This window comes from Bubalus bubalis, chromosome 2 (genome assembly GCF_019923935.1).
Source record: "Bubalus bubalis isolate 160015118507 breed Murrah chromosome 2, NDDB_SH_1, whole genome shotgun sequence".
Lineage (NCBI taxonomy): Eukaryota > Metazoa > Chordata > Mammalia > Artiodactyla > Bovidae > Bubalus > Bubalus bubalis.
The window spans coordinates 25743741-25771482 of NC_059158.1; the positions used below are offsets into that span (position 1 = coordinate 25743741).

At 36.1% G+C, this 27742-nt stretch overlaps 1 long non-coding RNA gene across 1 annotated transcript; it reads right to left on the reverse strand.

Annotated features, from left to right (window-relative positions):
* Positions 1–12414: 12414 nt before the first annotated feature.
* LOC123328395 lies at positions 12415–27140 on the reverse strand. The gene is made up of 4 exons (XR_006543184.1): positions 25670–27140; positions 20895–20915; positions 18092–18112; positions 12415–12426 (listed from the first exon to the last, which is right to left on the reverse strand). It is a non-coding gene; the product is annotated as an uncharacterized LOC123328395 (long non-coding RNA).
* Between the last annotated feature and the right edge of the window lie 602 nt (positions 27141–27742).

Genomic DNA, 27742 nt, shown 5'->3' on the forward strand with positions numbered 1-27742 from the left:
ACAGGAATAGAAGGTGATGATCATTGATACTTAAAGACAGGTGCAAAATACACATGAAAGCATGACTAGGCACACATTACTAGGACTTGTCTTTTTTCTGTTTACACTTATATAAAAAGAAAAACAATCAATCTACATTCAAAATGAGGATACATATCAGTAAGTGAAGAGGATAAAAATTTGAAACACTTCCATAATTTTCTCTACAGTTCAAACTGACCAATAATTCTAAGAACTGGAATCAGAAGATTCCAAAGCCACCTCACCAATCAGAGGCAATATTCTTTTACTTCCATATGGAGCTTGGTGCACAAGAGCTAAACAGAAAACTGATCATGAGAGGAAGTTGATATAACTTTGTTGGATAAACAATATCAATCCGTGGTCTTTTAGAGGCACTTCTTTCATTTTAAAACAGAGTACAAATACACAAAACACAAAGATAGGTTGTTAAGAGAGATGAGGAAGAAAATAGTAAAAGCATCCCTCTGACCAAATCTGTTTATCAAGTAGATGTATTTTAAATCTATTCAGTCTGACAAAAAAATTGAAAAATACCATTAGAAATGGAGAATGTTAAACTTTAAATGATTATATTTGTATTATATTATAAAAATTTTTGGAAAAATTCCAGTCTTTGTGTCATTGACCTATACCATTCTCAATTGAGAGATTAATCAATGAACTTTCCTTAATATATGAAAGTTTTTCTTTTTAACATTTAAAAGGAATTGAAATTTTCAGAATTCATAATTGTGTTAATAAAAGTATAAGCAAAATTCATTTTGATTTAAAAGAAAAAAGATAGGAAAGATTATGTAAAATATTTGTATACCTGAGAACACTTGAATAACATATTCACAGGCCATGTAAGACTAAGCCTCCAGTTCACATTTGACCAATGAATGGGAATAAAACTATATTTAGCTAATAAGGGTTCTTGTTAAAGTTTGGTGAGTAATTAATTGCATCTTAATTGGCTCTCATAGTTCTTATATAAAACAGAAGTCCTAAATTAGTGGGCAGTGTCCATAAAATATATATAGAATAAAAACCATGTGAATATCAGCCTAATTTCTTTCATCTCTCCAACTTAATAATGTAATAAATATGACAAGTCTCTGGAAGAACACAAGATCAATGTTTATAGGGAGGTACAGATATTGAATGAAAAAGAAGGATTGAGAATGAATGAAAAGTATAGAAATAGAAATGAAGAGAACATAATGTGAGAGAAGACCATGAGCAGAAATAAGTGAATGGGACATGTAGACATCCAGAAGAATGAGCCACTGGAAACCATATAGGTAAATGGAACTCTAAAGACACCAAAAAAGCAGTCATTTATATGGTTATGGGAAATGTCAGAGAAAATTTACCAATTTTTTGGGGAAGATCTTCTGAAAAATAAAATACAAAGATAAATGTAAATATCATGGGAAGTAGATGTGAAGAAAATTAAATGCATTGAAAATTCTAAATATAAGCCCCAAATTAAACCTATTAACATGCAAAAGCACACACACACACTTACTCACATACACACTACCTCACACATAAGTACCAACAGAGGAGGAAATCCCACCTCTGCCCACAGAATATTTTACAAAAAATCAAACTAGAAATGGAGTGAAATTACTGAAAGAGAAAACTTTTTAGAAATATTAGTTGTGGTGGTTACCTCTTAAAATATGCTATTGACATTTTGGGGCATTATTTAGGCTTTTACTGATGGACAGGGAGGCCTGGTGTGCTGCAGTTCATGGGGTCGCAAAGAGTCGGACACGACTGAGTGACTGAACTGAACTGAACTCAGCTGAGGCTTTTATTATTTGATTTGTTAGCTTTGGTAAGTTCTTGTGTTGTGCTGTGCTCAGTTTCGTTCCACACTTTGCAACCCCAGGGATTGCCAGGCTCCTTTGTTCATAGAATTTCCCAGGCAAGAATACTGGAGTGGTTTTGCCATTTCCTTCTCCAGGGGATCTTCCTGGCCCAGGGATCAAACCAGAGTCTCTTGTATCTCCTGAACTGGCAGGTGAATTCTTTACCAGTAGTGCCTCCTGAAAAGCCCCAACCCATGGACATATATAGCCTTGTTACATGAAAGGAAGGAAATTGAAATATTAAGTGGCAGTGATGGCAGTTCCAAATCAGATGGCCTCAAGTTATCTTGAATAAAGTTTAATATCAGAAAGTTTAAAAATACAGACATATATTTTAATGCAGGAGGCCCAGGTTCAATCTCTGGGTCAGGAAGATCCCCTGGTGAAGTAAATGGCAACCCACTCCATATTCTTGCCTGGAGAATTCCATGGACAGAGGAACCTAGTGGGCTACAGTCCATGGGGTCGCAAAGAGTCAGACATGACTAAGTGAATAACACATACACACAGAATAATGACTAAATTTCCTAATATCCTGCTACCTTAACCAATGTAACTGTGTATTATCAGCAACATGTAGATATTTAACATACTTGATGAGTTTAAGATTTTCCAGTCAGTATTTCTTTGATGCTCAATCTCTAAAATCATTGTGAAGTGGGATCTTATTTAAGTTGAAACCTGTGTCCTCTTCAAAGGACCCCAGAAGCCTAATGCAGCTTCCTTGCTGTTCATTTAACAAGATATTCCAAGTAAGTTTGACATTTTCTACCTGATCTGGAAATGGCTATTTTTTTCCAAGACACTTTACATTCTTTTAGTGAGAAATTGTTTAGAGAAATCACAATCTTGGAAATGGGAACAGGAATTTCTGGGAAGTTGATCATAGTATCCAGACCTATTCAGTGAAACAGATATATGTGTATATATGAAATAATAATACATCATTGGAACTTGCCTTTTCCCTGTTCTTTCTTGTCTGAAAAATAAAAATAAGAAAGAATTAACATTCAAAATGAAAGTACAATATCAGGAAGAGATGAGTATAAAATTTTTAGAAGCATTGAGTTTACTCTGTAGTTTAAGCTCACTAATATTTCTGGGAATTGGAACCACAAGTTTCCTAAAGCCATCAAACCAATCACAGACAGCGTTGCTGTACAACTTTCACCCACTGTGCAAAGCAGTTAAGATAGGCGGTGACACCTTGAGAGAAAGTAGACATGACTTCCTCTGGGATATATACACACACACATATAATCAATCATTATTCTTTCAACAGACCTTCTTTTTCAGAATAAAGTGCAAGCATGTTCACATACAAGACAGATACTTAAAAAGTGATGAGGCAGCATATAATATAAACATTCATCTGACCAAAACTGTATCTGTAGCAGTAGTTATATGAAGCCTGCCACATACATGAAAGAAGTATATTCCTAAATTCCATTCAACCTGGAAACATAAAAGCAATTTTAAAATTAATGAGGGCAATAACCTTACAGAAGTATTCTAGGATAATAGCTTTTTAAGTAATAGGTCTATATTATCAAGAAATGTATTAAAAATATAAATTGCTTCTACATCCATAAAAGAATTTTATATGGTATAGTTAACTTCTATGCCAAAAAAATGCAAAAATATAAGGAGAATGACTATAGTTGGTAGAAAAAATGTGAGTAAGAATTGTGTAAAATATCTGTATACTTGTGAACATTTGGGTAAAAAGATTGATTGCAGTGGAAGACAGCTTCATGCTTACAAATGGCCATTAAATAAAATCAGAATTTACACATTTTTGATAGAACAATTGGGGATATTTAATCACATGTTTATTGTCTCATAAGTAATAAACTTTGAAAAGTGTCTATTGCAAAGAAATGAGCCCTAATATTTGGAGCACATGACAGAGGTCCAAAATTTGAATGTATTCCAGAAAAATAGATAGAATAAAAATCATATGCCATTTGTCTCATGACTTCTCAATGAAACTGTGGAAGGTCTCTGGGTACAAAAAAAGGGCCAGTATTTATAGAGAAGAAATGGTGTGGAATGAAAGAAGTGAGCACGAATGGAAGGAAGGGACAAGAAATGGAGACAAGTTAATAGAGGAGAGATAACCAAAAACTTGAGGAGGGAAGTGTAGACACCCAGGAGAAGAGTGAGCCAATGGATGACATATAGATAAAAGATAGATAATCTCAAAGACACCAAGAAAGGAATAATTATAAAAGGATTTGGGAATACTGAGTTGTCAGAAAATTTACCGAATATTTTCTGTGGTCTTTCTGAAAAATAAAATGAAAGGATTAGTGAAAATATTTTGGGAAAGAAACACAAAAAAATCAAATATTACAATTTTAAAATTTAAAAGTAAACCCATTAGTTTTCAGGTAAAAACACACACACAAATATTTTCCATGCAAAGATGCACATACACACACACACTGTCTAAGAGCTCATATTTCTCAGAGAATTGTCTACAAAAATGAAAAGAGGAGTGAAACGGAGAATTTACTGAACTGAGAAAAATTTAGAAATGTTAGATAAAATATGTGTGTGCTGTGCTCAGTTGCTCAGTCATGTCTGACTTTTTGCAACCTCATGAACTGTAGCCTGCCAGGCTCCTCTATCCGTGGGACTTTGTGGGCAAGAATACTGGAGCAGGCTAACACTTCCTCCTCCAGAGGATCTTCCCTACCCAAGGATCATACTGGAGTCTTTGCACTGGCAGGCAAATTCTTTACCACTGAGTCACCTGGAAATTCCTATTAGATAAAATGACCACCTTTAAAAAGTGTTCTTAATCCCTTTTGACATTGTTTAGGCTTTTATTATTTGCTATGCTAGCTTTAATAAGATCTGTGGCTGCTATCAATAATGATATAGTCAATTCTTGTTTTTGTGATATCTGTGTTGTATAACCAGCTGGTGCTAGTGGTAAAGAATCTGCCTGCCAATGCAGGAGATGCGGATTCTATCTCTGGGTCCGGAAGATCACCTGGGGAAGGAAATGGCAACCCACTCCAGTATTTTTGCCTGGAGAATCCCATGGACAGAGGAGCCTTGTGGGCTATAGCCTATGGGGCCACGAAGAACATGTAGGACATGACTGGCTGGTTGAACACACACATGTTGTATAAAGTTGCTTAAAACACTGAAGTAGATAATACTGGTCTTAGAGAAAATGCAGGGTTATGTTTCTGGGCACCTCTATTCACTTCTCTGTTCACCTATTTAATGAAACCTAACTGTAGTTTAACTTCTATTTTAATTCATACCTGAATGAGCTAACAAATAAATTATTTGATAGGAAGTGGAATGAGATATTAAATGTTGGTAGAAGTGGTCCTCAGTCAAACAGCCTGGACCTTTTTTTAGAGAAAATTTATACACCATAAGTTTTAAAAGTACAAAACTTTTCAGACATATTATTAACAAAATTTATACAACAATGAATCTGTTTATATTGATTTCAATGATTAAGACAAATGAAAGAGAATATTGGGGAAAATGTAATAACAAATGATGATGGCAAACTATAGTTGGAAAGATAACAAGACTAAGTCATGAAAAATATGTCTGTTGGAACTGAGGAGTATAATCATTGAACACTGAAGACAAAGGTAGAAGAAACAGATGAAACGTGACTAGGTATACAATGAAATAGTTTAATTGGACTTGCCTTTTTCTTGTTTACTCTTATCTGAAAAATAAAGAAAATCAGTTTGTTCAAAGTGAGGGCTCAATGTCAGGAAGGAAGAGGATAAAAAACTTTTAAAGTTTTATAGTTTATGGTTCAAATTGACTCTTATTTATGAGAATAGGAACCTTATGGATGATCAATCAGAGGCAGTACTGTTTTATATTCTCCTACCTCTTATGCAAAAGGAAATAATATAGGAAATTACATACTGAGAGGAGACTGACTAGGAATTCTTCTGGAATAACTAGTATAAATATTTTGTTTTTCATTAGAACTTTTTCTTTTTTTCAGAATAAAATGCAAACAAGTACACATACATAAGATAGGTACTTAAAAAGTGATGAGAAAGTATACACTAAAACACGTTGGTGTCCATAACTGTACTAGTACATGTAGTCATAAGAAGCCTGTGTGTGCTCAGTCACTCAGTTGTGTCTGATTCTTTTGTGACCCCTGGACTATAGCTTATCAGGCTCCTCTGTCTCTGAAAATATTCCAGGCAGGAATATTGGAGTGGGTTGCCATTTCCTTCTCCAGGGGAATGTCCCAATCCAGGGATTTAACCTGAGTGCCCTGAATCTCTTGAATTTGCAACCTGGCTCTTTACCACTGAGCCACTTGGGAAGCCCATAAGAAGCCTGTTCCATTCATTAAAGATATATGTTCCTAAATTCCACTCCTGAAAACGAAAATGTAATGGAAAAATATCACTGGGAAAAGAAAAATATGAAAACTAGTAATTGTATTAGTGTTAATGAAAACATTTTAGGAATATCTTGGGACAATAGCATAAAAAGTCAGCAGAAAACTCATTGATCATTATTGATAAATAGTCAAAGTTAAATTTGGTAATATAATTGTGATGCATAATTCACTCAGAACTCAAAGTTAAAATAATGAATGTAGTAAAATAGCCATAACTACAACAAATTGTTACTAGTTACAAATATTAAAAAATATGTAACTTGTAATATCAATAACCTAAAATGTGAGATGGGAGAAGGCAATGGCAAGCCACTCCAGTACTCTTGCCTGGAAAATCCCATGGACGGAGGAGCCTGGTAGGCTGCAGTCCATGGGGTCGCTAAGAGTCAGACACAACTGAGTGACTTCACTTTCACTTTTCACTTTCATGCATTGGAGAAGGAAATGGCAACCCGCTCCAGTGTTCTTGCCTGGAGAACCCCAGGGATGGGGGAGCCTGATGGGCTGCCATCTATGGGGTCGCACAGAGTCGGACACAACTGAAGTGACTTAGCAGCAAAATGTGAGGTGAAGAAGTAAAAAGTGTAAGGTTTAGGAATTCTTCTGAAGTTATGTTATTATCAGCTTGAAATAGGGTGTTGTAATTTAAGGTATTTTATGTAAACTTCATAGTAACCCAAAGGGAAAAAAAAATCTGTAATAATTATGCAAAAGAATATGATAAAGAAATTAAATCATACTGATAAAAAAAAAGACATCAACACACATATATACACATGCAAAACAGAGTAAGAAACAGGGAACAACAGACCTACAGAATAACTGAAAAACAATTAACAAAATGGCACTAGTAAGTTTTTACCTATTCAACCGGCACGCTAAAGCGCGGCTGAGAGGAGCTATCCCACGTCCGAGGTCAGGGGCAGAAGCCAGGAGGACCCCATGCCGGAAGGGCGCGGCCAAGAGGAGCTACCCTGCATCCGAGGCCAGGGGCGTGGCCGGGAGGACCAACCCCCGTCCAAGGAGTGGTGGCTGCGTGGGCGCAGAGGGCCTAGAGGAGCTATCCCACGTTGAAGGTCAGGAAGAGCGGTGGTGAGGAGATACCCCTCCTCCAAGGTAAGGAGCAACGGCTGCGCTTTGCTGGAGCAGATGTGAAGAGAGACCCCACGCCCAAGGTAAGAGAAACCAAAGTAAGATGGTAGGCGTTGCAGAGGGCATCAGAGGGCAGACACACTGAAACCATACTCACAGAAAACTAGTCAATCTAATCACACTAGGACCACAGCCTTGTCTAACTCAATGAAACTAAGCCATGCCTGTGGGGCAACCCAAGATAGGCAGGTCATGGTGGAGAGGTCTGACAGAATGTGGTCCACTGGAGAATGGAATGGCAAACCACTTCAGTATTCTTGCCTTGAGAACCCCATAAACAGTATGAAAAAGCAAAATTAGGGGATACTGAAAGAGGAACTCTCCAGGTCAGTAGGTGCCCAATATGCTACTGGGGATCAGTAGAGAAATAACTCCAGAAAGAATGAAGTGATGGAGCCAAAGCAAAAACAGTACTCAGCTGTGGATGTGACTGGTGATAGAAGCAAGGTCCAATGCTGTAAGAGCAATATTGCATAGGAACCTGGAATGTCAGGTCCATGAATCAAGGCAAATTGGAAGTGGTCAAACAAGAGATGGCAAGAGTGAATGTCGACATTCTAGGAATCAGCGAACTCAAATGGACTGGAATGGGTGAATTTAACTCAGGTGACCATTATATCTACTACTGTGGGCAGGAATCCCTCAGAAGAAATGGAGTGGCCATCATGGTCAACAAAAGAGTCCAAAATGCAGTACTTGGATGCAATCTCAAAAACGACAGAATGATCTCTGTTCATTTCCAAGGCAAACCATTCAATATCCAGTTCTATGCCCCAACCAGTAACACTGAAGAAGCTGAAGTTGAATGGTTCTATGAAGACCTACAAGACCTTTTAGAACTAACACCCAAAAAAGATGTCCTTTTCATTATAGGGGACTGGAATGCAAAAGTAGAAAGTCAAGAAACACCTGGAGTAACAGGCAAATTTGGTCTTGGAATACGGAATGAAGCAGGGCAAAGACTAATAGAGTTTTGCCAAGAAAATGCACTGGTCATAGCACACACCCTCTTCCAACAACACAAGAGAAGACTCTACACATGGATATCACCAGATGGTCAACACCGAAATCAGATTGATTATATTCTTTGCAGCCAAAGATGGAGAAGCTCTATACAGTCAGCAAAAACAAGACCGGGAGCTGACTGTGGCTCAGATCATGAACTCCTTATTACCAGATTTAGACTGACACTGAAGAAAGTAGGAAAACCACTAGACCATTCAGGTATGACCTAAATCAAATCCCTTATGATTATACAGTGGAAGTGAGAAATAGATTTAAGGGCCTAGATCTGATAGATAGAATGCCTGATGAACTATGGACTGAGGTTTGTGACATTGTACAGGAGACAGGGATCAAGACCATCCCCATGGAAAAGAAATGCAAAAAAGCAAAATGGCTGTCTGGGGAGGCCTTACAAATAGCTGTGAAAAGAAGAGAAGCGAAAAGCAAAGAGAAAAGGAAAGATATTCCAATTTGAATGCAGAGTTCCAAAGAATAGCAAGAAGAGATAAGAAAGCCTTCTTCAGCGATCAATGCAAAGAAATAGAGGAAAACAACAGAATGGGAAAGACTAGAGATCTCTTCAAGAAAATTAGAGATACCAAGGAATATTTCATGCAAAGATGGGCTCGGTAAAGGACAGAAATGATATGGACCTAACAGAAGCAGAAGATATTAAGAAGAGGTGGCAAGAATACACAGAAGAACTGTACAAAAAAGATCTTCATGACCCAGATAATCATGATGGTTAATCACTGACCTAGAGCCAGACATCTTAGAATGTGAAGTCAAGTGGGCCTTAGAAAGCATCACTACGAACAAAGCTAGTGGAGGTGATGAAATTCCAGTGGAGCTCTTTCAAATCCTGAAAGATCATGCTGTGAAAGTGCTGCACTCAATATGCCAGCAAATTTGGAAAACTCAGCAGTGGCCACAGGACTGGAAAAGGTCAGTTTTCATTCCAATCCCAAAGAAAGGCAATGCCAAAGAATGCTCAAACTACTGCACAGTTGCACTCATCTCACATGCTAGTAAAGTAATGCTCAAAATTCTCCAAGCCAGACTTCAGCAATATGTGAACCGTGAACTTCCTGATGTTCAAGCTGGTTTTAGAAAAGGCAGAGGAACCAGAGACCAAATTGCCAATATCCACTGGATAATGGAAAAAGCAAGAGAGTTCCAGAAAAACATCTATTTCTGGTTTATTGACTATGCCAAATCCTCTGACTGTTTGGATCACAATAAACTGTGGACAATTCTGAAAGAGATGGGAATACCAGACCACCTGACCTGCCTCTTAAGAAACCTGTATGCAGGTCAGGAAGCAACAGTTAGAACTGGACATGGAACAACAGACTGGTTCCAAGTAGGAAAAGGAGTACGTCAAGGCTGTATATTGTCACCCTGCTTATTTAACTTCTATGCAGAGTATATCATGAGAAACGCTGGACTGGAAGAAACACAAGCTGGAATCAAGATTGCCTGGAGAAATATCAATAACCTCAGATATGCAGATGACACCACCCTTATGGCAGAAAGTGAAGAGGAACTAGAAAGCTTCTTGATGAAAGTGAAAGAGGAGAGTCAAAAAGTTGGCTTAAAGCTCAACATTCAGAAAACGAAGATCATGGCATCCGGTCCCATCACTTCATGGGAAATAGATGGGGAAACAGTGGAAACAGTGTCAGACTTTATTTTTCTGGGCTCCAAAATCACTGCAGATGGTGACTGCAGCCATGAAATTAAAAGACGCTTACTCCTTTGAAGGAAAGTTATGTCCAACCTAGATAGCATATTGAAAAGCAGAGACATTACTTTGCCAACAAAGGTCCGGCTAGTCAAAGCTATGGTTTTTCCATTCGTCATGTATGGATGTGAGAGTTTCACTGTGAAGAAGGCTGAGCACTGAAGCATTGATACTTTTGAACTGTGGTGTTGGACAAGACTCTTGAGAGTCCCTTGGACTCAAGGAGATCCAACTAGGCCATTCTGAAGGAGATCAGCCCTGGGATTTCTTTGGAAGGACTGATGCTAAAGCTGAAACTCCAGTACTTTGGCCACCTGATGCGAAGTGTTGACTCATTGGAAAAGACTCTGATGCTGGGAGGGATTGGGGGCAGGAGGAGAAGGGGACGACAGAGGATGAGATGGCTGGATGGCATCACTGACTCGATGGACGTGAGTCTGGGTGAACTCCGGGAGTTGGTGATGGACAGGGAGGTCTGGCGTGCTGAGATTCATGGGGTCGTAAAGAGTCAGACACTACTGAGTGACTGAACTGAACTGAACTGATCAACAGTTATGTTAAATATAAATAAATATTCCAATCAAAATACATAGAGCAGCTGAATGGAAAAACTAATTTAAAAAAAGATAGATTCAATTTTATGTTACCTACAAGAGACCCACTTTCACCTTAAAGACACACATAGAGTGAAGGTGAAGGGATGGAAAAAGACGTTTCAAGCCAAAAAGAGGAAAATGAGACATGTATATTTCATTACATAGTGAAAAGTGGGTTAATTATGAAGATATAACAATTATAAATGTCTATGTGTCTAATTTTGTAGCACCTAAATATACAAGACACATATTCACAGAGATAAAAGGAGAAATAAATAGCAATACAACAGTAGTGGGGTACCTGAATACCTCACTCCCAACAATGAATACATCACATAGGCAATCAATTACGAAACAGTGGATCTGAACAACACTATAAGCCAAATAAACCTCCCCAAAATATCAAGAACACTTATCCAACAACAGAAAATACATATTCTTCAGAAGCACACATGGAATCTTTTATATTTAGATCATATATTGGGCCACAAAACAAAGTCTTAGCAAATTCAAGAAGACTGAAATCCTACTAAATATTTTGTCTGCTCACAATGGTATGAAACTATCAATAAGATGAGTCCAAAAATCAATAAGAAATAGAATACTGGAAAATTTACAAATGCATGAAATTAAACAACACTCATTAAAAGCTAATGGATCAAAGAAGAATTTAAGGGGGCATACATTTTCTTGAGACAAAGACCATGAAAACACAACATATCAGAACTCATGGAATGTAGCAAAAGCAGATCTAAGAGGGAAGTTCATAGCAATAATAACCCATTATAATAAAAAAATGAAAAAAAAATCCCCAAATAAAAACCAACCTCTATGTCTTATGCAACGAGATAAAGCAAACTGAGCTAAAAGTTGAAAGAAGGAAGGAAATAATAATAGTTAAAGCCAAAGCAATAAAGAATAGAAAACCAATTGAAAGGATAAACCAAATTGAGTTAGTGTTTTGGAAAGTTAAAATTGACAAACTTTTATTTAGAATAACCAGTGAAAAAAGAAAGGCTGCAAATCAATAAAATTATAGATGAAAAAAGTGGACATTACAATTATTATTACAGAAATGCAGAAGGGAGTAAGAGGTTATATGAACCTCTATATGCCAACAAACTGGACAACTTAGAAGGAAAACAAACCCTCTTAGAAATATACAACCTACCCAAGACTGGAAGAAATAGAAATCTTAACAGACCAATTTCTAGTGAGGAGATTGAATCAGTAAGAAAAATTCCCTAATGAAGCAAAGTCCAGGACTTGATGGCTTCACTGGTCAATTTTACAAATCACTAAAAGAAGAATTAACACCAATCTTGAACAAAAGTTTCCAAAATATCAAAGAAGAGGAAAATAATCCCAAACTCATTTTACAAGGCCAGATTATCCTGATAACAAAGCCAGGTAAGAACATTATCAGAAAAGAAAACTACAGACCAATGTTCCTGCTGAATATGGATGCAAAAATTCTCAACAAAATACTCTTAAATCTAATTAGGCAGCACATTAAAAAGAACATTCATCATGATCAAGTGGTATTTATCTGTGTGATCCAAGGATGGTTTAACATATGCAATGCAATGTGATACATCACACTAATAGAATGAAAGAAAAGAATCATATTATCATCTCAATAATAAAAGCTATATATGACAAACCCACAGCAAACATTATCCTCAATGGTGAAAAATTGAAAGCATTTCCTCTAAAGTCAGGAACAAGACAAGGGTGCCCACTTTCACCATTACTATTCAACATAGTTTTGGAAGTTTTGGCCACAGCAATCAGAACAGAAAAAGAAATAAAAGGAATCCAAATCGGAAAAGAAGAAGTAAAGCTCTCACTGTTTGCAGATGACATGATCCTCTACATAGAAAACCCTAAAGATGCCACCAGAAAATTACTAGAACTAATCAATGACTATAGTAAAGTTGCAGGATATAAAATCAACACACAGAAATCCCTTGCATTCCTATACACTAATAATGAGAAAACAGAAAGAGAAATTAAGGAAACAATTCCATTCACCATTGCAACAGAAAGAATAAAATACTTAGGAATATATCTACCTAAAAAATCTAAAGACCTATATATAGAAAACTATAAAACACTGGTGAAAGAAATCAAAGAGGACACTAACAGATGGAGAAATATACCATGTTCATGGATTGGAAGAATCAATATAGTGAAAATGAGTATACTACCCAAAGCAATTTATAGATTCAATGCAATCCCTATCAAGCTACCAACAGCATTCTTCACAGAGCTAGAACAAATAATTTCACAATTTGTATGGAAAAACAAAAAACCTCGAATAGCCAAAGCGATCTTGAGAAAGAAGAATGGAACTGGAGGAATCAACCTACCTGACTTCAGGCTCTACTACAAAGCCACAGTTATCAAGACAGTATGGTACTGGCACAAAGACAGAAATATAGATCAATGGAACAAAATAGAAAGCCCAGAGATAAATCCACACACATATGGACACCTTATCTTTGACAAAGGAGGCAAGAATATACAATGGATTAAAGACAATCTCTTTAACAAGTGGTGCTGGGAACTCTGGTCAACCACTTGTAAAAGAATGAAACTAGAACACTTTCTAACACCATACACAAAAATAAACTCAAAATGGATTAAAGATCTAAACGTAAGACCAGAAACTATAAAACTCCTAGAGGAGAACATAGGCAAAACACTCTCTGACATACATCACAGCAGGACCCTCTATGACCCACCTCCCAGAATATTGGAAATAAAAGCAAAAATAAACAAATGGGACCTAATTAACCTTAAAAGCTTCTGCACATCAAAGGAAACCATTAGCAAGGTGAAAAGATAGCCTTCAGAATGGGAGAAGATAATAGCAAATGAAGCAACTGACAAACAACTAATCTCGAGAATATACAAGCAACTCCTACAGCTCAACTCCAGAAAAATAAATGACCCAATCAAAAAATGGGCCAAAGAACTAAATAGACATTTCTCCAAAGAAGACATACAGATGGCTAACAAACACAAGAAAAGATGCTCAACATCACTCATTATCAGAGAAATGCAAATCAAAACCACTATGAGGTACCATTTCACACCAGTCAGAATGGCTGCAATCCAAAAGTCCACAAGTAATAAATGCTGGAGAGGGTGTGGAGAAAAGGGAACCCTCTTACACTGTTGGTGGGAATGCAAACTAGTACAGCCACTATGGAGAACAGTGTGGAGATTCCTTAAAAAACTGGAAATAGACATGCCTTATGATCCAGCAATCCCACTGCTGGGCATACGCACTGAGAAAACCAGAAGGGAAAGAGACACGAGTACCCCAATGTTCATCGCAGCACTGTTTATAATAGCCAGGACATGGAAGCAACCTAGATGTCCATCAGCAGATGAATGGATAAGAAAGCTGTGGTACATATACACAATGGAGTATTATTCAGCCATTAAAAAGAATACATTTGAATCAGTTCTAATGAGGTGGATGAAACTGGAGCCTATTATACAGAGTGAAGTAAGCCAGAAAGAAAAACACCAATACAGTATACTAACGCATATATATGGAATTTAGAAAGATGGTAACAATAACCCTGTGTACGAGACAGCAAAAGAGACACTGATATATAGAACAGTCTTATGGACTCTGTGGGAGAGGGAGAGGGTGGGAAGATTTGGGAGAATGGCATTGAAACATGTAAAATATCATGTATGAAATGAGTTGCCAGTCCAGGTTCGATGCACGATACTGGGTTCTTGGGGCTGGTGCACTGGGATGACCCAGAGGGATGGAATGGGGAGGGAGGAGGGAGGAGGGTTCAGGATGGGGAACACATGTATACCTGTGGCAGATTCATTTTGATATTTGGCAAATCTAATACAGTTATGTAAAGTTTAAAAATAAAATAAAATTTAAAAAAATGGCAAAAATTTAGCATCTTTCATGATACAAACATATAGCAAATTAGGTGCAGAAAGGACATATTTTAACATAATGAAGACCATTTATGAGAAGCCCATAGCTAACATAATGATGAAAGCTGGAAAGCTTTTCCTCTAGTATCAGAAATAAGACAGGGGTGCTCACTCTTACCATTCTTACTCAATATAATACTGGAAGTCTTCAGTAGAGCAGTCAGGCAAGAAGCAGTAATAAATGGCATCAGAATTGGAAAGGAAGATGTAAAGCTCTCTCTATTTGCTGATGACATGATTTTATACACAGCAAACTCTAAGGACTTGATTAAAACTGTTCATAACCAATCAAGGAATTCAATAAAGTTGCAGGGACAAAATAAACACATAAAAATCAGTAACACTTCAACATACTGACCACAAACTTTCTGAAAAAGAAATGTAAAAATTGATCTCATGTATTGTGCAACAGTATCAAAAAATTAAAGTACTTAGATTCCTAAAATTAAAATACCTAGATTCCTAAATTTAGCTAAGGCAGTGAAGGATCTCTACTATGAAAACTACATACTTTGGTGAAAGAAAATAAAGCATACACCAAAAAATGCAAATTTATCTCATCTACATGCTTGAAAGAATTAATATTGTTAAAATATTGATACAACAAAAAGCCATCTATAGATTCAAAGCAATTCCTAGTAGGATTTTTTTTTTACAGAAATAGAAAATACACTCTTCCTTAAAAATCTTATGAAACCACAAATGACTCCATATAGCCAAAGAATTCTGACAAAGAATAACAAGTATCTCAATACTGATTTAAGCTATCTTGTAACAGTATAGACCTATAGTAATTGAAACAATATCATACTGGCAAAAAACTTACAAATAGACCAATGGAAAAGAATTGAGAACCCAGAAATAAAGCCAAGTATATACGGCTAACTAGTATTTGACAAAGAAGTCAGGAAGAATCAGTGGGGAAAAGACAGTCTCTTCAATAAATAGTGCTGGAATATTACTCATCTATTAAAAAGAATGCATTTGAATCAGTTCTAATGAGGTGGATGAAACTGGAGCCTATTATACAGAGTGAAGTAAGTCAGAAAGAATAACACCAATACTGTATATTAATGCATATATATGGAATTTAGAAAGATGGTAACGATGACCCTATATGTGAGACAGCAAAAGAGACACAGATGTAAAGAACAGACTTTTGGACTCTGTGGGAGAAGGCGAGGGTGGGATGATTTAAGAGAATAGCATTGAAACATGTGTATTATCATATGTGAAACAGATCAGCAGTCAAGGTTCGATGCATGAGACAGGGTGCTCAGGGCTGGTGCACTGGGATGACCCTGAGGGATGGGATGGGGAGGGAAGTGTGAGGGAGGGTCAGGATGGGGAACACATGTACATCTATGGCTGATTCATGTGAATGTATGGCAAAGCCACCACAATATTGAAAGTAATTAGCCTCCAATTAAAATTTAAAAAAAAGTAAAAAAAAAAGAAATAGTGCTGGAAAAACAGGATAGTCACAGTGAAAGAAAGAAACTTGATCCTATTTTATATCACTCATAAAAGTAACTCAAAATGGATTAAAAACTTAATGTAAGACTTAAAGCTGAAACTCCAATACTTTGGCCACCAGATGTGAAGAGCCAACTCATTGGAAAAGACCCTGATCCTGGGAAAGACTGAAGGCAGGAGGAGAAGGAGACGACAGAGGATGAGATGGTTGGGTGGCATCTTGGACTCAATGGACATGAGTTTGAGCAATCCAGGAGATAGTGAAGGACAGGGAGGCTGGGGATGCTGCAGTTCAAGGGGTCACAAAGAGTCAGACAAGACATAGTGACTGAACAACAACATTAAAAATATCAGAATGTAAACACACAAACACATATATGCAAGCACACAGATGTGTACCAACAGTGGCTGCAAGCTTCATTTCAACCTGGTCAAATATTAAAGAAGAAAAGGGAATGAACTTACTGATGCGAGCAAAAATTTCAGGAATCTTTGTATTTGTGGTATTGTTTTTAAAATGTTCTTAAACTCTTTGGCTATGACAGGGGCTACTATTATTCTGTCGGTCGTCATTAATCAGTTCTTTAGCTAGTACTGAAAAGAAGTGATCAGTTCCCTCATATTTGTAGCTCTGTGGTATGAAGTGCACACAAACAGTGAACTGGAGGATCCTGACCCACGACTTCCAGAGAAAATACAGGGATTGGTTCTTAGGAGCCTGTGTTTACATTTTCATCAAACAGTGACTACATTACCACCTTCAGGCGAGTTCCTATTTTAATTCATGCCCAAATAGACTTCATCTTTTCTCACTCACCTTTTCAAAAGAAAATGGACACATACACCCATACAGAAGAAAGTTAGTTAAAAAGAAATGAAGCAAAGAGAAAAAAGCAGCCCTTTGTGACATACAGTAGCTGTGGCAACCTTTACATGAAGCCTCCTATGTGCATTAAATTTCACTCCCTCTGAAAATAAAAATACAACTCTTAAGTGTCATTTACAAGTGAAGTTTTGAACTTTTAATGGTATATTCATGTTTTATGAAAACATCTTTAGGAGACATTGATGGACAATAGGCTCTTGTGTCATTCGCACAAAATTTCAGTGTTGAGACATATATGATTATTGAATTTTCCTTAAAATATAGAACCCTTCTACACACGTTTTGGAGAAGGCAATGGCACCCCACTCCAGTAATCTTGCCTGTAAAATCCCATGGATGGAGGAGCCTGGTGGGCTACAGTCCATGGGATTGCTAAGAGTCGGACACGACTGAGCAACTTCACTTTCACTTTTCACTTTCATACATTGGAGAAGGAAATGGCAACCCACTCCAGTGTTCTTTCCTGGAGAATCCCAGGGACAGGGGAGGCTGGTGGGCTGCCGTTTAGGGGGTCGCACAGAGTCGGACACGACTGAAGTGACTTAGCACACACGTTTAAGAGGAATTGCAGTTTCCCAAATTGTGCCAACAAAAATAACAACAGGAAGTAAAAGTGCAATTGTTGGCAAGAAAAATTTCTAAAAAGTTTATGTGAAATATTTGTATGAATACTCTGGGAACAGATGGCTAATAAGTTCAAGGTCAGTGGAAAAATGACTCTCAACTTTACTCTTGACCCTTAAAATATATCTGAATTGATACTGACTTTGGAAGGCAATGAAGAGAGATAACTAGGAGAGAAGCTCCAACCTAAAAATTTAGGTTAGAGAAGTAGACATGTGGAGTAGCGTGAAGCTTAGAATGACAGATCAATAAAACAGTGAGAAATGTTAAAAATCCATCAGAAATACAGTCATTTTAATGTGTTTTGGGAGTAACATGACTTCAAAGATACTTTACCAAATTGGTGTTGAAGTTCTTCTGAAAAAGAAAATGGATAAACAATGTAAATCTCATGGGAAAGACATAAGAAGAAAATTCAAATGTGTTAAAGATACATATTTAAAATTGAATCCATTAAGACTTAGATGCACACACACATACAAACAAATACAACAACACATACAGATGAATATACACAGACTTGTCTGAAGGAGGTTTTCTGAGGAAATAATAGTATTTAATAAAAGAAAACAGGAGAAATGAATAAATAAGTATTCTGAATTGAGAAATCATTATAAGGACTGTAACTCTGGTAATTATCTCACTCAATTTTTCATGATCAATTGGACCTTATTTAGTGTTTTATTGCTCAGTTTTTCTTCTTTAAGCAGTCTTCTGATGGCTGCTAAGGATATATAGTCAATCCTACTGTTGAAGCTATGCTATGTATAATACTACAGACACTGAAGTAAAGAGTGGTGAGCTACTGTTCCTATAGGATCTGCAAGCTTAGATTCCTGGGTGCCTCCATTCGCCACTCTTTCTCAACTGATTCATACCCCACTGTATTTGTGTGAGTTAACTCATTCTTAATGAAACTTACTTAACAAGTGTCTGATGAAAGGAAGGTTGAATGAGGTATTAAACAGCAGCAAAGGGGGGTCTGAATCAAGTAAACTTAAACTATCTTGGAAAATATTTTCAGATCAGAAATAAAAATAGCAAAACCTTACAGATAGATTATTACTAATATATCCTTGACAGAAGGAAGCATGTGCATAAATTGTAAGGAGAGGACAACTGAAGAAAAAGTAATGGGAGAAATTGAATATAACATGAAGATTTCAGACTTAGGTTACAACAATAAGAGCATGAGACAATCTGATGTACGGCTCCCTGGACATTGATTAAGATGATCACTGAGAATTGAAAATCAATGCCAAAGAAACTAGTGAAACCTGACCAGGTACAAATTGTAATGGACTACTGGGTCTTTCCTTTTGACAGTTCACCATTTTAAAAACAAAAGGGAAAAATAACCCATTTGTACATAGAGAAGGCAAAATGTCAGGAAGACAAGGGGACAATCATCTGAAGCCAATAGATTGCTTGTTTTCTTTCTTTTTTTTTCAACAAAACAGACATAACTTTCTATGAATTGGAACCAAAAGTTACAAAGACCACTTAACCCATGAGGCAGTGTTGTTTTACCTCTCCCCAGCCATTTGTGCAAAAACTTTTAAGATAGGAAATGGAATCATGATTGAATATACAGTAGGACTTCCTCTCTGCTAAACTGTATCAATCCTTGGTCTTGTATCAAGCCTTCCAGATTTTTCATAATAATAGACCACCATTCTTGCCAGAAAAAAATTATGGAATATTGTGCTGGTGTAATTAAGAACATGAGGATAATATGATCAAGGACAGTGAAATGTGAGACTCAAACTTAGCCTGGACTCTGAAGTGACATCAGAATTTATACAGGCTTTGACAGGACAATAGAAGAAATTTCATTCATCTGGTTTGGGATGATATCATCATAGCAATGTCCACTTCATATTGAATATTTTCTGATATATCAGAAAATAAAGTGTGAAAAACATGGGCCTATTAGTTTAATTGCTCTCATCAACAACATTTAAAATGTAAGTATAATAAATCTCTGAAAGAGAGATTAAATCAGTGATGTTGGAAAGAAAGTTATAACATAAAAAAGATGTAATGGGAAATGGTGGAACATAAAGCAACATCAATGGAAAGAAGTTAATAAGAGAGAAACTGATGTCCAGGAAACAGAGAGGGAAGAATGGACAATCAGAAGAAGAGGAGTCAATGGAGGGCATAGAGATAAAAGGGCAGAGAATATTACTGACACCAGCAGTCATTAAAGATTTAATGGAATAAAATTTTGTCAGAGAATTTCACCAATTACTTTCCAAAGATCATCTGAAAAATAAAATGGAAAGATTGAAGTAAATACTGTAGAAAACACACATGAAGAAAAATCAATTTTTTTGAGTAATCTGAGTGCAATTTCAGTGTATTGGGATGCAGATGAAAACACTCATGCATACATCAGGCATAAAAGTTGGTTATTAATTAACGAGGAAGCAAAGAGAATAAATAGCCCTTTGTGAAATACAGTAGCTGTTACAACCTTTGGATGCAGCCTCCTACAGGCATGAAAGAGATACATTGCTAAATTTTACTCCCTCTGAAAATAAAAATACAACTCTAAAATGTCATTTAAAAGTGAAGTTTTAAACTTTTAATGGATTTATTAATGTTTAATGAAAAAGTCTTTAGGAGACATTGATGGACAATAGGTTCTCATGTCATTTGCACAAAAATTCAGTGTTGAGATATTTATTGTTATTGAATTTTCCTTAAGATATAGAACCCTTCCACACATGTTTAAGAGGAATTGCAGTTTCCCAAATTGTGCCAACAAAAATAACAACAGGAAGTAAAATTGTAATTGCTGGCAAGAAAAATTTCTAAAAAATTTATGTGAAATATTTGTATGAATACCCTGGGAACAGATGGGTAATAAGTTCAAGGTCAGTGGAAAAATGACTCTCAACTTTACTCTTGACCCTTAAAATACATCAGAATTGATACTGACTTTGAAAGGCAATGAGGAGAGACAACTAGGAGAGAAGCCCCAACCTAAAAATTCAGGTTAGAGAAGTAGACATGCGGAGTAGCGTGAAGCTTAGAATGACAGATCAATAAAACAGTGAGAAATGTTAAAAACATCAAATATACAGTCATTTTAATGTGTTTTGGGATTAACATGAACTGAAAGATACTTTACCAAATTGGTGTTGAAGTTTTTCTGGAAAAAAAAAAAAAAAAGGATAAACAATGTAAATCTCATGGGAAAGACATAAGGAGAAAATTCAAATGTGTTAAAGATATATATTTAAAATTGAACCCATTAGGCTGTAGATACACACACATATACAAACAAATACAACACATAAAAATATCTTTATATTGAGCATGCATTCCTATCTTTGTGGTAGTCTAATGTGTAAAACAGATGGATGTATGCGGGAGCCAGCATATTGCATATTGAGTGCAGCACTTTCCACAGCATCATCTTTCAGGATCTGGAATAGCTCAACTAGAATTCTGTCACTGCTGGGAGCCAGCATGAGGCACTCCGCCTGTGGCAAAGGTCATGAGGAAGGAGGCTCGGCATACGCAAAGGCGGGATCGAGCCTCAGGAGTCCCCCCTGGAAATTCTCGAGCATCTACCCCCAAAACCAGAGTCTGCCTACTTTCTGCTTTGTGCTCTCACCTACACCTCTGACTTTACGGGGGGCTGTCCCTCACTACCTCTCTCTGAAAAAAGAGTTAGCTTACAGCTCCAGTTAATAATTCCTGGGTGTGACAGTGTTTAACCTACAAACTCCTTTGGCAATCCTCTAGCCTGCCTGAATAGGTTTTTCCGGCCACATGTGATTGCTCAGAGCCTCCCAACTGTGAGAGGCATGAGATGTTTTAAACTGTCTAAATACAGATTCCTTTGAGCAGTTAAAAGATTGATTAGAAATTGTATTGGTGAAGGGTTTTTCACTTGTTGGGCCAATGTTTGCTGCTAAGTCTCCATATCCCTTACCTGCTGTGTCCCTGGCAGTGTATTGATTAATATAATTGGTGTAAATAGTAGCTTTAATGTTTGTAACCTGGGACCCTTGAGTTAATTCTTTTTCTTGTTACAGCCCACCACACCTTTGCCCTATAGGAATGCAACTTTAATGCTTTTGGAGGGTAGTGCCTGACTAATCACCTTTAGAGAAAAATAAGTTTTCTGAAGAAAGGGTCTTAAAATGTTAACAGGCCTCCGGGCCAGAAGATGATGCAAATCACCTAAACTTTTGCGCATATGATAAGTTTGCAGGAAGAAAGCCTGGCTTACTGCATGACTTTACCCCTTCCCCCATTATCCTCTATGCATAACTTAAGGTATAAAAACTACTTTGGAAAATAAAGTGCGGGCCTTGTTCACTGAAACTTGGTTTCCCCATGTCGCTCTCTCTCTCAACCTCTGGCTGAGTCTCCATCTGGAGCGCGGAACCCGCCATGCTTGCTAATTATGCCTGGGCTTCTAAGATCCGACAGGGGAGGTCTCAGTGTCTCCTCTCCTTTGGGAGAACGGAAGGATGCCTGCGGCCTACGTAAGTGGTGCAAACTTCTTATCTTGAAGTTTTAATGGTCTCCTGCGTAAACCAAGCCTCTTTTCTCCACTGAATTTTCCTACTGAGCTATCCTCATTCTATTACTCTTTACATCTCTAATTAATATCTAATTGAAGCTATTGTATCCTGATCCTCGCCGATGCCGTCCCCGCTTCGAATACCCTGGATCAGCTGGGGCTGGACCCCGGCAGATGTATTAGTTGTGCATTGCACATTTAGCAATATCAGACACATATGGATGAATACACACAAACTTGTCTAAAAGAGGTTTTTTTTCTGGAAGGAACAGTATTTAATAAAAGAAAATAGGGGGAATGAGAAGAAAAATTCTGAACTGATAAATCATTATAAAAATAGTAACTCTGGTCACTATCTCATACAATTTCTCATGATCAGTTGGACCTTGTTTAGTTTTTTATTACTCAGTTTTTCATCTTTAAGCAGCTTTCTGATTGTTAGTAAAGAGATGTAGTTAATCTTGTTGTTGAAGCTATAGACAGAGGAGCCTGGGGAGCTATAGTCCATGGGATAGCAAAGAGTCAGACACAACTGAGAGGCCAACACTTTCACTTTGTTTTCATGCTATGCATAATGCCACAGACACTGAAGAACAGAGTCCTGAGCTACTGTTCCTATAGGATCTGCAGGGTTAGGTTCCTGGGTGCCTCTGTTCACCATTTTTTCTCAGCTGATTCATGAAGTGAAGTGAAAGTGAAAGTCGCTCAGTTGTGTCCGACTCTTTGCGGCCCTATGGACTATATAGTCCATGGAATTCTCCAGGCCAGAATACTGGAGTGGGTAGCCTTTCCCTTCTCCAGGGAATCTTCCCAACCCAGGGATCGAATCCAGGTCTCCCATATTGTAAGTGGATTCTTTACCAACTGAGCTATGAGGGATACCTAACTGTATTTGTGTGAGTTAACTCGTATCTTCATGAAGCTTACTTTAACAGTGTCAGATGAGAGGAAGATAAATCAGCTATTAAACAGCAGAGATATGTGGCTTGAATGAAATGATTTTTGTCATTGAAAATTCTATTAACAGTCAATAGAAGGGAAAAAGGAATGTTTTCCCAGTCAATCTGATGATTATAATCAGGGAGGTGGAATCTCAGAATTTCTGAGAACTGTTCTACTCGTTAGAAATGGAAGGCACAGTTTTATTTTGAAGACAAGGGACAATACATCACATTTTATATAAAGTTCACCAAAGATACATTGTCCAAGTAAGCATATACAAAGCAAGTAGCAAGTCACTGTAACATCCTGTATACAGTCAACCTTTTAGAAAGTTACATTGCTAGCATCAGAAAAAAGGAGAAAAAATATCTTTAGGTTGAGCATGCCTTCCTATCTTTGTGGAAGTCTGGTTAATGGGTAAAGCAGGTAGACGTACTAGATGTACATTGCACATTTAAGAGTACAGGAGGAGACTCAAATAGACAGAGAGAGGAAATTCTATTTTTAAATTTTATTGTCTTGCTGTAAAATATAAATTTTATTTTATCACCTGAAATTATCTTGGATAAAAACTTCAGATCAGAAACTTTGAAAACAGCAAAAGCTTAAATTTAAATTATTGCTAGTAACTCCTTGCCAAAGGAAATGTTTGCATAAATTTCAAGGAAAGAACACATCAAATAAAAACAAATAGGGGGAAATGAATAACATCTGAAGATGGGAGACTTCAGTTGCAAGGATAATAACATGGAAAAGATAGATAAATAGAGTTCCAGGTACATTGGAGTTGGGGACAAAGAAACCAATGAAACTTGAGTAGGTATAAAGTGTAATACACTAATGGGACTTACCATTTCCTGTCCTCTCATATAAAAAAAAGAAGGAAGAAATAAACCATTCAAACCAATGAAGGCAGAATATAAGGAAGAGAGGAAGACAATAGTTTTAAAATCTTCAATTGATTATTCATTCATTAAAAATGAACCACCCTTCCAAGAGTTGGCATTAAAACTTCCAAAAACTATATAACCCATGAGAGGTAATAATGTTTTAAATTCTGTCACTCATCTGTACAAAAAGAAGTAAGATAGGAAATGAAATCATAACAGAAAGTATAGCAGGACATCACTTGGATAAATCTTATGAATCACTGGTGTTGCATTGGGCCATCCACTATTTTAGAACAAACTATTGATACAAACATGATTACGACATGAGACTGGAAGTTAAAATGTGATTAAAAAAAAAAAGCCTACAGTAAAAGTCAAAGCTGTACCACTCCTCTGTCAAAGCTGTACCACCAGCCATATGAAATGTGCTATGTGATTTAAAAAGACATGTTCTCAAATTCCATTCAAAATGCAAAACAAAATATAATTTTAAAATATAATTAGGAAAATGTTAAATTTCATTTTTTAGTGCTTCATTAAGAAAATCTTAGGACTGCAGCATCTATAGTCATTCATGTAGAAATTTCTGAGTTGAGAGATGTATATTATACATGAATTTTCCTTAAAATTTAACATTCTTCTTCAAACAAAGAAGGTATTGGTGTGAAGAATTAATGATTATGCAAATAGAGATGCAAAGGAATGCAGAATATTTACTATAGATGGAGAGGAAGAAATGACATGAACAATTCTAGAATATAATTGTAGTATAAATGAGAACATGTAAGTAATATGATCAAAAGTAATAAAAGAGTGAGACTCAAGCTTACCAAATACTCATAAAGGATATTAGAATTTTTATAGTCTCTTACAAGACAGAAAAGAGAAAACTCATGTATCAAGTTTGGGATCTTCTCATCTCCTAAAGTTTGGGAAGGTTTCAACAGCATAGTAATGGCCCCTTTAATAGGGATATTTGAAATGATCCTTTGATAATGAAATTGTTTCAGAAAATAAAGTGTGAAAACCATAGACTTATTAGTCTCATCACCCTGATCTCAGAAAACTCATGATGCAAGTAAAGCAAGTCTCTGGAATACAGATGAAGTTGATGCTATATGAAAGGAAACATATGAAACAAACAAAAGATGGAATGAGAAATGATGGAGCCTATGGAACCAACATTGGAGGAACTTAATGAGAGAGAAGCTCATTAACAAAAAGTAGGGAGGGAAGAGCAGACATCCAGGAGAAGGGGAGCCAAAGAAAAACCAAAAGTATAACCGAAAGGGCAGGGAACCTTACAGACACCAACTGAGCAGTCACTGAAGAGTTAAAGGAGTAAAGATTTGTCAGAGAACCTTATCAAAATTTCCCCAAAGATTTTCTGAAAAAGGAAATAGAATATTCATGTAAATACCATGAAAATTAATGAGAAGAAAAAATTTTTAGAAAAATTTGAACACAATGTTCAAGGTATCAGGATACTGAGAGACAAACAAATGTACATACTTTAGGCACACTAAATAAACTCACCAAGAATAGATGAGGACTGCTCCTTCTTACTCAGAGAGTATTCTATAAAGAAAATAGAAAAGAGTAACAAAAATAAAGAAAAAGCAGAAAAAAATTGTATTTTCTGAATAGAGACAAAAAATTTTAGGAGCAGTATTTCTGAAGGTTCACTTTTCCATATATTCATAACCTCATTTGACATTATACTTTCTTTTATTATTCAATATGGTTGCTCTTATCAGTTTATTGGCTGCTATTAAAGATGTATTGCCAATTCTCATTTTTGCCATTGCTGTTATATATGAAATCATTGATTTCATTAAAATTTTAATACTCTTTTAAAATAAACTTTTGAGTCATATTTTTGTTTTCAAATGAAATAGAATTCAGGAATATATTTCCTGAATATATTTCCTGAATAATTTCCTGCCTAAGCATAACTGATTCACTTTGCTGTATACCTGAAACTTTTACAACACTGTAATATCAACCATACTCAAATAAAAATTAAAAAAATAAATAAAATAACATTTTACTGCATATATCATGTTTTATGAAAAAATCTTTAGGAAACATTGCAGGCAATAGGTTTTGGTATCATTTGCTTAAAAAAATCAAATTTGAGAGACAGGCACACTGTTACTAAACATTCTTTATGATACAGAACCCTTCAAAACATCATTAAAAGGAATTATAATCTCTCAGACTGACAATTGTGTCAATAAATATAAAAATGAAAAGTAAAATTACTATTGTTGACAATTTTAAAAATTATTTAAAATATATTAGACATTTTTATACCCTGGAAAACCTGGGTAATAAATTCAAGGTCAGTGAAAAAATAAACTTCAACTTACCATTGACATTGATAGATATCAACATTTACATTTTTTTTGAGGACAAAGAAGAGAGAAAACTATGGTGGAAGTCCATAACTAAAAATTCAGGTTAGAAGTGCACACATGCAGGAAATGTGTGAGCCAATAAAGAGGATATAGATAAAATGTTGAGAAATGTTAAAAAAAATCAGAAATTCAGTCATTTTAAACTGTTGGTGAATAAAAGGATATCTAAGATACAGTACCAAATTTGCGCTGACGTTCTTCTGAAAAATAAAATGGATAAACAGTGTAAATTTTATGGGAAAGACAAGAAGAAAATTCAAATTACCTATAGGAACCATGGAATTAGGATCCTGGGCATCTCCATTAACCACCTTTTCTCAATTGATTCATACATAACCATATTTGTATGAGTTTTAACTCATGCCTTAATAAAGCTTACTTTAACAGAGTCAGAAAGGAAGGGAAATGAGATAGTAAATAGCAGAAAAGAGGGTTGTAAATGAAATAAACTGAAGCTATCTTGGAGAAACATTGCATATCAAAACATTTTAAATTACAAAAACCTACAGATAAATTTCTGCTAATAATCTCCTGGAAGAAAGGAAACACATATAAATTGCAAGGACAGGACAAATTGAAGAAAAATGATGAGGAAACTGAATAACACCCAAAGATGGTAGAGTTCAGTAGCCAAAAAACAAAACAAGAGTAAATGATGTAAAACTCTATCTATGTTGGAATTGAGGAAGATGGTCTTTGAGAGTTGAAAACCAGTGTCAAAGAGATAAATGAATTTTGACTAGATACAAAATATAACTCAATAATGAGATTCGTGTTGTCCTGTTCACACAGGGTGAAAAAAAGATGAAAAAAAACAACAACAACAACATTCAAACATAAAAGACACAATAGGAAATGAGGACCATTTGAAACCATTTCATTTCATGTGAAACCAATAATTTGAAACCATTTCCTGGATAGTTTTTCCTTAAAACTAGACTAACATTTCTAAGAACTAGACCAAAGTTTCCTAGAGCCTTGAAGTTCATGAGAAGTTCATGTGTTACTACCATTAATCGTTTTTTTTTGTTTTGTTTTTTGTTTTTGGTAAAAAGTAGTTAATGAATCCATGAGAGACATTAGAGTAGTACTTCTTCTGAGATAGGCCCCAGCAATTATTGGTCTCACACTGAACAGCTGTTGCATAAAAAAAGCAAACATGTTTACATTCATGAGACTGAAAACCAAA